Genomic DNA, 11,137 nt, shown 5'->3' on the forward strand with positions numbered 1-11,137 from the left:
ACTCTAATGATGCACAAAATATTTTTTCTGCTATACAAAGACATTGAGGCCTTGGTTCCTGGGAACAGAAGACAGGAAATATGGATTTATATTTTAGATATTTATGAATTACAAATGTTAATGGTCTTTATTGCAGCCACGTTTATCCGATGTTAAAATGTAATTCAACTCTCCGACCAGATATCAGTAACTGAGGTGAAGAATTTGGACTTTGCCAACACCAATAGTCAGTTTGGGGCAGCTACAGCCAGTGAGCACAGTCGAGTTCAAACAAAACACACATCAATTGGGAATGATTCCAGTCGGCTTTCAATTCAATTAACCTGTTGGTAGATTTTTGGATTACAACTCATCGTTCCTTTACAACAACATGTGGTCACTAACAGATAACCAATTCTTACTTTATTTATTTAAGTGGGATTATTTAATTCCACATTACCTCCCATGCTCAGTGGATACAACTGTTGCCTGACGCCACACAAGACAATTAAGGCAGCTGAAAAAACATTACATTTTTAGGTTTATAAAAGTTCTCTCCATTGGTGGGACAGCTGAAAATGGGGTTTACTGTACAGTTTTGTTTCCAGTGCAAACAACAGCTTCACTGGCAGTCGCCTGCTCCCAAGTATATTACAGAGAATGCTCATTTCACAATTTGGAGGGTAAATAGGGTAATAATATCGCATTGAGAAGTCAGGTTTGGAAAAGAGAAATAAGAAATACATAAATTGAGCCATCATACTTCAAACTCAAACTCCAAGTACTGAGAGTCAAAATTATGGATCCGAACATAGCCGTCTTCACTGCCACTGCTGTAACTCTTTCCATCCAGGTTAAATTCAGCACTGTTAATTGGCCCGAAATGTCCCTTGACTCTACCAAACTCCTCTTCAAACAACAAATGGAAAAATCTTGCCTCAAACTTCCCAAACCTGGTGGAAGTTGTGGTTACATCCATGGCTTCTTGACCACCACCCAAAATCACATGGTCATAGATTGGTGACAGGGCAGCAGAGTTGACTGGACGCTCTGTGCGGAAGATCTTTAAGTGTTCTAAAGTTGTGGCATCAAAAAGCTTTGCTGTGTTGTCCTTGGAGGCTGTGACAAGCATGGTCTGGTCGCGGGAGATCTGGATGTCATTGATCTGTTTGTGATGCTCCTTAATGATACCAATAATCTCGCCAGACTTAGCACTGAACTAGTTCAGTTCCCCATTCTCATGCCCAGCAATGACACACTCCCCAAGAGGGCCCCACACAACTCTGGTGATCTTGGAATCATTGCAGGGGATCTTCATGTATGGCTCATTGTCCTCTATTTGACTGGGATCCTGCAGGTCAAAGAAGTTGATAAAACACTGGTAGCCCATCTGCTTATCTGTGGAGAACATTATGATGTTTCCCCCAAAGTCGAACCCACAGGTTCAAACTGCAGAATTGGTATTTCCCAGTGCCAGCTGCTTCCCTGTTTCACAGTTGAAGAGTCTGCAGGAGTTATTAGCGGAGCCAGTGAGGACATGCCTGGTTTCCCAGTCACAGTCCACACACCAGACTGCTCCAGTATGCCCATTGTAGGTGCCAAGTAGCTCTCCATTCACAGAATACCAGACATTCACTATTGGATCTTTTGCAACAGTGAAGAGGAGGTCGCCTTCTCGGTTGTATTTGATCTGGGTGATCGACCTCTCGTGGCCTTGCAGTAGGATGGGTTTCATGATGCCGGTGCCGAACTTGGGCCTCGCCTGTGACACTTAACGTGCGGGATGAAAAAGCGCATTTAGGCGAGTTTAAGCTATTGGCATTGTAAATGACAATGCCTTTTATTTATGTTTTAAAAACAAAAACAAAAATAAAAGGCATTGTCATTTGCAATGTCTCCAGCCTACATCTTTAGTGATGTTTGAAAAGTAACGAAGTAAACATCCCCAAGGAAACACTGAAGTGCATTTCAAATGCAGCTACAAACAAGCATGTGAGATGCAATAGGTGTTGCATTTATGCGAGTTTAAGCTATTGGCATTGTAAATGACAATGCCTTTTATTTATGTTTTAAAAACAAAAACAAAAATACACACAATACCACTCAGTGCCACTTAATTATATGCTACATAATTACACTGCACTCAATGCAACATACACTCCAAACAATACCACTCAGTGCCACATAATTACACGCCACACAATTACACTCTACTGAATACAACATACACTCCACACAATACCACTCAGTGCCACATAATTACACGCCATATAATTCCATGCTTCTCAATGCAACGTAAATACACTCCACATAATACCACTCAGTGCCATATAATTACACACCTCATACTTACACTGCTCAATGCAACATAAATACACTGGATCTGTCTATCTATCTATCGCCCTTACTCTCTGTCTATCTATCGCCATCACTCTATCTATCTATCTATCTATCTATCTATCTATCTATCTATCTATCTATCTATCTATCTATCTATCTATCTATCTATCTATCTATCTATCTTTCTATCTATCTATCTATCGATCGCTCTCACTCTATCTCTCTATCTATCTTTAGCCCTCACTCAATCTATCTATCGATCTATAGGCCCTTACTCTACCTATCGCCCTCCCTCTATCTATCGCCCTTCCTCGATCTATCTATTGCCCTCCCTCGATCTATCTATCGCCCTCCCTCGATCTATCTATCGCCCTCCCTCGATCTATCTATCGCCCACCCTCGATCAATCTATCGCCCTCCCTCTATCTATCTATCGCCCTCACTCTATCTATCGCCCTCCCTCTATAAATCGCCCTCCCTCTATCTATCGCCCTCCCTCTATCTATCGCGCATACTCACTCTATCTATCGCCCATACTCACTCTATCTATCTATCGCCCTCACTCACTCTATCTGTCTATCTATCACCCTCACTCACTCTTTCTATCTATCACCCTCACTCTATCTATCGCCCTCACTCTATCTATTATCGCCCTCACTCTATCTATCTATCGCCCTCACTCTATCTATCTATCGCCCTCTCTCTGTCTATCTATCACACTCACTCTATCTGTCGCTGTACCACAGCATCACTCAGCACCACCACAGCATCACTCAGGGGAAATACAACATTACTAGGCGCTACCACAGCATCACTGAACGCCACAGCATCACTCGTCGCCGCCACAACATCACTCAGCACCACCACAGCATCAATCTGTGCAACCAATCAACAACAACTGGTTCAAATATGTTCTCTCAATGTTTCAAGCTTTATTACAAATGTCACAAAAAATTTTTATTTCACTTCTGTACTTGGATTTTCGTCACAATAAAATACAATTAACAAAATCTTCACAACAATTATTTACAAAAGTTTAAGCTATTGCCATTATAAATTACAATAACTTTTATTTAAGTATTAATTATTAAAAAAAATTAAAACCATTGTTATTTGTAATATCAATACATCTACGTCACGTAAATACAACACATATTGCATTACAAATGCTATAGGTTTGACATTTGCAAAATTTAAAACTATTGGCATTGTAAATGACAAAGCTATTAATTTCGCTATTTTCAAAACCAACACATAAATAAAAAATGTGTCATTTACAATACCAATAGCTCAAACTTTCCTAATGCGAGACCTATTGCATTGCAAATGCTTGTTTCCGATTTGTGCCCAGCCTGTCTGAAATGTTGTTGACTTCAGTGGCTCCCCTGCTCACACATCCTGTTGGGGCCTAGACGCTCTCCAAGAGACCTGCCACATCATGATGACTCTGACTCGAGGCCTAGGCCAGGGGTCCCCATATTGTGGCTACGCAATGGCCCGGCTGCCTCGTGAACATTACAAGGGAAGGCAAGGGGAGGAGAGGTAGAGCTGAGCCCGAGTGATGTCACCTGCAGCCCCCACCAGCACAACAACAGGTGGCCAACACTGTGCATATGTCAGCATATGTACACAGAACTTTAATAAAGTACTGCTGCTGATAAACTTAACTTGTGTAATTTCATGGTTATGCATTCGTTTACAGTACAGTCCGATTACAGGCGGGAGTAATAGGGTTAGTCTCCTTCCATTTCTGGTGCTCTGCAACAGTTTCAAGAAGTTCTTGGAGTTTCTTGTTGCTCAATTGGCTGTAATTTCTGATATTTAGAAGTTTGCATTGTCTTAATTGCATGATTTTTGCTCGCGAGAAAGTGTCCCTCATAGTAGTTGAAATGTCACTCATAATTTCACTCAAATTTTTAAAATGTAACACATGGCAATCTGAAACCTTGGCAGCTATGTTTAAGACTGGGTGCCTAGCGTATAAAGCCTTACATGGCACCTGCCCAAAATTTATTTTGTCCATGATCAACAAACACGTCCCTCGGCGTAATCTACGCTCATCTTACCTGCACCTTCTATCTGTCCCAACTATAAAACTTAAACGTGTCGGAGGTTGCAGATTCTCCTATCTCGCAGCCACCTTCTGGAATTCCATCCCGTTAACTATGAGAAGCAGTAATAACTTACTTGGCTTCAGAAAGGCACTTAAAACCTGGCTGTTTAGGCTGGCCTATTAACGGGGTCTTATACGACAACTTAAAACATGATTAGCGCCATGAAACCTCTGGTGACTGTGCGCTTTATAAGTAACTGTTAACATTAACATTAACATTAACATTAACTGCAGAGTTCTCATTGGAAGGTAGTGTACAATTCTATTACCCAGGTAACAAAGGCCTGACTTATAGAAGGCTCTACAAGCCCCTTGAAATGAACTCGCTCACGGATTGGCAACCAGTGAAATCCCTTAATGTGCCGACTGTCATGTCCACAGAGTTACGCAGAGACAGGTAAGTGTTCTTACTGTATGTTCTTTATCATGGTGTCTTGCTGCTGTGCTTACATGCACTTCATTGCTCGTGCCTCGCTGTCCAGGCATCCCCTCTCCACTCTCTGACCGGAAGTGGTGTCCGGTTCCTGTCCCTCCCAGCATATATATATATATATATATATATATATATATATATATATATATATATATATATATATATATATATTACCTACTGGCGGTCGCCAGTAGGTATATATAGTTAGGATTTTTTCCCTATGGGATTTCTGAAAATTCTATGTCTAATAACTTTGGCGTTTGTGGACGGAATCGGCTGAAACTTTCAGGAAAATGGCACATTTTGTTTCTGAGCAGCTCCTGGAAATTTGGGGGGGTTTCGTCAAGGGGGGGCTGAGAAAAAAGGGGGGTCCCAAAACGCGTTTTTAACATTGAGTTTTCCATAGGGCGGTTGGACTCACTTTTAGCTCGAACGGCTGAATGGATTTGCACGAAACTTGGCAAAATTGTAGGGACTGTTAGCCCGATGTGCCTTTGCTAGGTCTCAATATATGTGCTTCAGTGGATTTTGAGAAATTAACGTTTAAATCAAGATATATATCTGTAACAGCGCTCCGGGCAGCGATCCGGTTCGCGTACTTTTCGCTTATCGGAACTTTGCGAAGCGAAGCTGATTGGCTCTCCGGTGTCTGTCAACATTCTAAACAGTCCGGTGCGGCCGCCATCTTGTCTCTCGGTAGGATCGAGAGACAAGAGGAGGCCAAAACAAAGGAGGAAATGAAGGAAAGGGGGCAAGGTAGACCCCTTCTGACCCCCTAGGATTGATGAGGGGATATTATAGAGCCACGCTGGGCCCCAAAAAAAAAAAAAAAAAATCCGTTTTTTTCGCCGTAGAGACGCGTCTTAGTACGCGAACCGGGCAGCTAACCGGGAAGCTAACCGGCAGTGTAACGGGAGTCTGACGAGTAGCTGATTGGCTGTCAACATTGTAAACAGTTCGGAGCGGCCGCCATCTTGTCTCTCGGTAGGATCGAGAGACAAGAGGAGGCCAAAACAAAGGGGGAAATGAAGGAAAGGGGCAAGGTAGACCCCTTCTGACCCCCTAGGATTGATGAGGGGATATTATAGAGCCACGCTGGGCCCAAAAAAAAAACATCCGATTTTTTTCGCCGTAGAGACGCGTCTTGGTACGCGAACCGGGCAGCTAACCGGCAGTGTAACGGGAGTCTGAGGAGAAGCTGATTGGCTGTTATCATTGTAAACAGTCTGGAGCGGCCGCCATCTTGTCTCTCTGTGGGATCGAGAGATAAGAGGTGGAAAAAAGGTGTAAATGAATGAAAGGGGTAAGGCAGACCCCTCCTGAACCCCTAGGATTGATGAGGGGGCTATTAAAGTTCCCTGGGGGGTGAAAAAAAAAATGCGATTTTTCGCGGTAAAGGTGCTTCCTGGTACGTTAACCGGGCAGCTAACCGGCAGCGTAACGGGAGTCCGACATATTGTGTTTTTTGAACGTTTGTGATATGTGCACGTGTGGATTTTGTCTAATTAAGGTTAAAAAAATATATATATATCTTTAAGCGTGTTTTGGCGCGCTTACGTTTTGGGTTTGGTTTGCGCTGCAGAGACGATACGTCACGGTTATGCGATGCATCATGAGGCGTCTCACGGGCTACGTGATACGTCACTTAATAAAGAATATATTTTACAGCTATAGATATTAGCTTTTAAAAAACCAATGAAATTCACAGAAAAAACCATAGGTTATAGACCATATATAGTTAGGAGTTTGCATTTACAAAACCTTGAAAATTCACTGAAAAAACCATAGGTTATAGACCATATATAGTTAGGGATTAGCATTTAAAAAACCTTATTTTATTTGCACAAAACCATTGAAATTCCATATATAGTTAGTTGCACTAACTATATATCGCGGACCCGCAATCCACTGCTAATGATGTCACATATTACATCATTCATGACATGGTCAGTGACATCACTGATGACATCACTGATGACATCTCAAATGACATCACTGATGACATCACTGATGACATCTCAAATGACATCACTGATGACATCACTGACATCTCATTTGACATTACTGATTACATCACTGATGATATCATTTATGTGATAATACATCTTCAGACTCTAATATAACCTTAGATACACTCAGTGTAAACAGGCACTCACAGACTGTCACACATACATGGAGTTACTCACACACCTAGTCAGTCATGCAAAGAATCAATCACACCTCCATTTCCTCAACTATACAGTTATACACACCTTACTTATTCAAACATATACTAACACATATTTACTCTCTTATACAATCCTTGATACAAGTTCACAATGATTCATACAGCCACTCTCACATTCACTGGCTCTTATGTTCAGTTATTTATATATGTCAACTCTCACATGGAGTGTGTTTTACATATGTACTTACTTTGACATGTAGAACTGAGATATCCATTCACTCACCAATATACTCATGCACACAGTCAACTGTCCATACAGCTGTTTCTACATGCACTTTTGAAGCCATACACCTAGGGAATCAACTGCTCACACATCTATGCACAGAGTTATACACCTCCCAGCCACCCACACACATACTCAGTCTCCCATACAAATACTTGGGCAACCATTCAATAACCCATATAGTTACTGATATAGCTACTGATTTAAACATGCAGCAGTTTACAGAAGAACATAAATAATGATTGCCAAATTAAGACACTTTAATCACTAACCCATGCACTCAGTGAGACACATTTAATCATTCTCTCATACAGTCAGTCATGCACCTACTAAATCCTTCATCCAGACACTTATACATCCACTCATTCTTCAATATGTAAGACATATTTTAACTTTACAGAAACATACAGTCACTGGGTGTTGTCATCAGTGATGTCATCAGTGATGTCATTTGAGATGTCATCAGTGATGTCATCAGTGATATCACTGACCATGTCATGAATGATGTAATATGTGACATCATTAGCAGTGGATTGCGGGTCCGCGATATATAGTTAGTGCAACTAACTATATATGGAATTTCAATGGTTTTGTGCAAATAAAATAAGGTTTTTTAAATGCTAATCCCTAACTATATATGGTCTATAACCTATGGTTTTTTCAGTGAATTTTCAAGGTTTTGTAAATGCAAATTCCTAACTATATATGGTCTATAACCTATGGTTTTTTCTGTGAATATATATATATACACATGTATGTATGTATGTATGTATGTATGTATGTATGTATGTATGTATGTATATATATATATATATATATATATATATATATATGTATATATATATATATATATATATATATATATATATATATATATATATATATATATATATATCAAACATGACAGGTTGCCCCACTGGAGATGTCACACAGGGCGGGGTTACAGCACACGCACCACCGGCAGCAGCATGTCAGCCTGCCTTTCTGTCTCCTCATTCTTTCGCCATTCTTTCGCCAAACGCGTTTCGGAGCTGAGTTGCTCCTTGATCACTGGCTGCATACAAGTGGAGAAACAACGGACTTAAGTGAAACCATTATTTATTTGATACTGAGCCACGCCCATGTGGGCGTCAACCGCAATGTCGCATGGATGTTGTAGTCCATAAAATAAATGCTGAGACTCAAGGTTTCTATCATTAACCCTGTTGGGTGCCGTTAGTTCGTGATACAATGTCTTGCCATCAAATGGGAAATTAAAAACATATTTCACCCCCAGTGGGTAGAGGCAGAGAGGGAGATACTGCATGCTGTCCAATGTACCCTGGTGGCGAGGCCCCCACCATTCCAAACGGCGCTCGTGAATCCGGACGCCTGCGATCCGCCACTTCGGCGGCGGGACATCTCCGCGGCTGGACTGGCCGCTAAACATCAAACATCACAGGTTGCCCCACTGGAGATGTCACACAGGGCGGGGTTACAGCACACGCACCACCGGCAGCAGCATGTCAGCCTGCCTTTCTGTCTCCTCATTCTTTCGCCATTCTTTCGCCAAACGCGTTTCGGAGCTGCGTTGCTCCTTGATCACTGGCTGCATACAAGTGGAGAATCAACGGACTTAAGTGAAACCATTATTTATTTGATACTGAGCCACGCCCATGTGGGCGTCAACCGCAATGTCGCATGGATGTTGTAGTCCATAAAATAAATGCTGGGACTCAAGGTTTCTATCATTAACCCGGTTGAGTGCCGTTAGTTCGTGATACAATGTCTTCCCATCAAATGGGAAATTAAAAACATATTTCACCCCCAGTGGGTAGAGGCAGAGAGGGAGATACTGCATGCTGTCCAATGTACCCCGGTGGCGAGGCCCCCACCATTCCTAACGGCGCTCGTGAATCCGGACGCCTGGGATCCGCCACTTCGGGGGCGGGACATCTCCGCGGCTGGACTGGCCGCTAAACATCAAACATCACAGGTTGCCCCACTGGAGATGTCACACAGGGCGGGGTTACAGCACACGCACCACCGGCAGCAGCATGTCAGCCTGCCTTTCTGTCATGTCCACAGAGTTACGCAGAGACAGGTAAGTGTTGTTCTTACAGTATGTTCTTTATTATGGTGTCTTGCTGCTGCGCTTACATGCAAGACGAGGCAAGGCCCATAGGTAGTGCAGAATTTCTTTTTATTCAGAGACCCAACACCAGTCCGTCATGACGCGTTTCGGCTTCTCCAAGCCTTGAGCACATGACACTGCCATGGGGGCTGATGACCCTTTTTAAAGTGCACATTGCTAATTTACATAATAGAAATTAAAGAAATACTTTCACTTTTTGAGTCGCGTATTCTCACAGCATATAAACAGGACCCAGTTTGAGTGATCTACAATATCAAACAACATAACGTGTTTGAAAGTAAATATTCAAATTCAAAATAGCAGACCCTCAGATTTGTAAAATCTTGTATACATAGGAGATTCAATGTGGGCAATTATAAATAGTGTTAAAAACAATTACATCGGTAATACGTTTTAAAACAATAAATAATCACAGTAATCGCCCATTTGCTAAAATGAATACATAATTCTACAGTATGCATAAATATCTGCAACAATAAAATCATAGATCACATATTGGTGCCAGAGTATTTAAACAACTGAATAGGTAATTTAAAACTGGCGGAAGTTCAGCCCCAGTGGGCATAAAGTGCATTATCTGGGCGAAGTCCATGTGCAAACTTGCAGTTGTAAGTAATGATCGGTTCCGCCCTAGTGGGCAAGACCCTCTGTGCAAAATACGCAATAATCTCAGTGCAAAGATGCAAACAAAACTCCATTATATAATACATATAAAGTGCTACCAGTGAATTCAAAAACAAGGAACAGATGTTAAAATCATGTATTTACAGTCGTGTGGAGGACTTATAGGTAGGGTAGTTCAGAAAATATTTCATACAGATTAGTAAAGTATAATACGTGGCACATTCGGTTACTGTCTAGCTCTTACAGTATCAGAAGATTTTACTTAAACCCAGCTAGTTATAGATACGTGTGGCAATCATCACTGGTGTTGAGCCCATTAGGTAACTTAGTGTGTAGTAGAATAATATGTCTGGTCTCCAATTTCCTTAGCATAGCCTCCCTATCACCACCTCTCCTTTGTGGGGGTACAGAGTCTATTACAAAGTAGATCAGAAGAGAGGCATTTCTTGCATGGACCTTATTGAAGTGTCTAGCGACTGGATCCGCTGGATCCGCATTAGTGATGGCTCGCAGGTGTTGTAGGATCCTTTTGTACACCTGCGGTCTGGTACTCCCCACGTACCTCAGACCGCAGGGACATTCTAATACATATACTGCGTATTCCGATCTGCAGTTCAACTTCTCTTTGATCTTGAAAGGTGTAGGGAAAAGAGGAGACTGATATTCTGATCTACTGACACCGTTTTTGCAGGCTTTACAGGTGGAGCAGCGCAAAAAGCCCCTGCTACCAGACAACCACGATCCCGTGGTTACCTCAGGACTACTGGAAACTAGGTTATCTTGCATCGATCTGGCCTTTCTATAGGTAATATTGGGGGAATTATTAAGCAACTCTCCTATTACCGGATCACTTTTGATCAGGGACCAATGTTGTTTTATAATCTTATGTATGGCCTGATGTTGGTTGCTATATATATATATATTTGGAAAGAACGAGTTGCCCCTAGGTGGGGATGCACTTACAGGTAGGAATTGATGCCAGCGCAAGAGCGCGAGCTGCGAACAGAGTCCCTTTCCTGCCAGACGCATTTCGGGCCAACGCCCTCTTCAGTGGCAGCACATGT

At 42.0% G+C, this 11,137-nt stretch overlaps 1 pseudogene; it reads right to left on the reverse strand.

The window, feature by feature from the left end:
* Positions 1-576: 576 nt before the first annotated feature.
* Positions 577-1,765, reverse strand: LOC147750969 (eukaryotic translation initiation factor 3 subunit I pseudogene; annotated as a pseudogene).
* Between the last annotated feature and the right edge of the window lie 9,372 nt (positions 1,766-11,137).

The sequence above is a fragment of the Lissotriton vulgaris genome, chromosome 1_1, assembly GCF_964263255.1.
Source record: "Lissotriton vulgaris chromosome 1_1, aLisVul1.2, whole genome shotgun sequence".
Lineage (NCBI taxonomy): Eukaryota > Metazoa > Chordata > Amphibia > Caudata > Salamandridae > Lissotriton > Lissotriton vulgaris.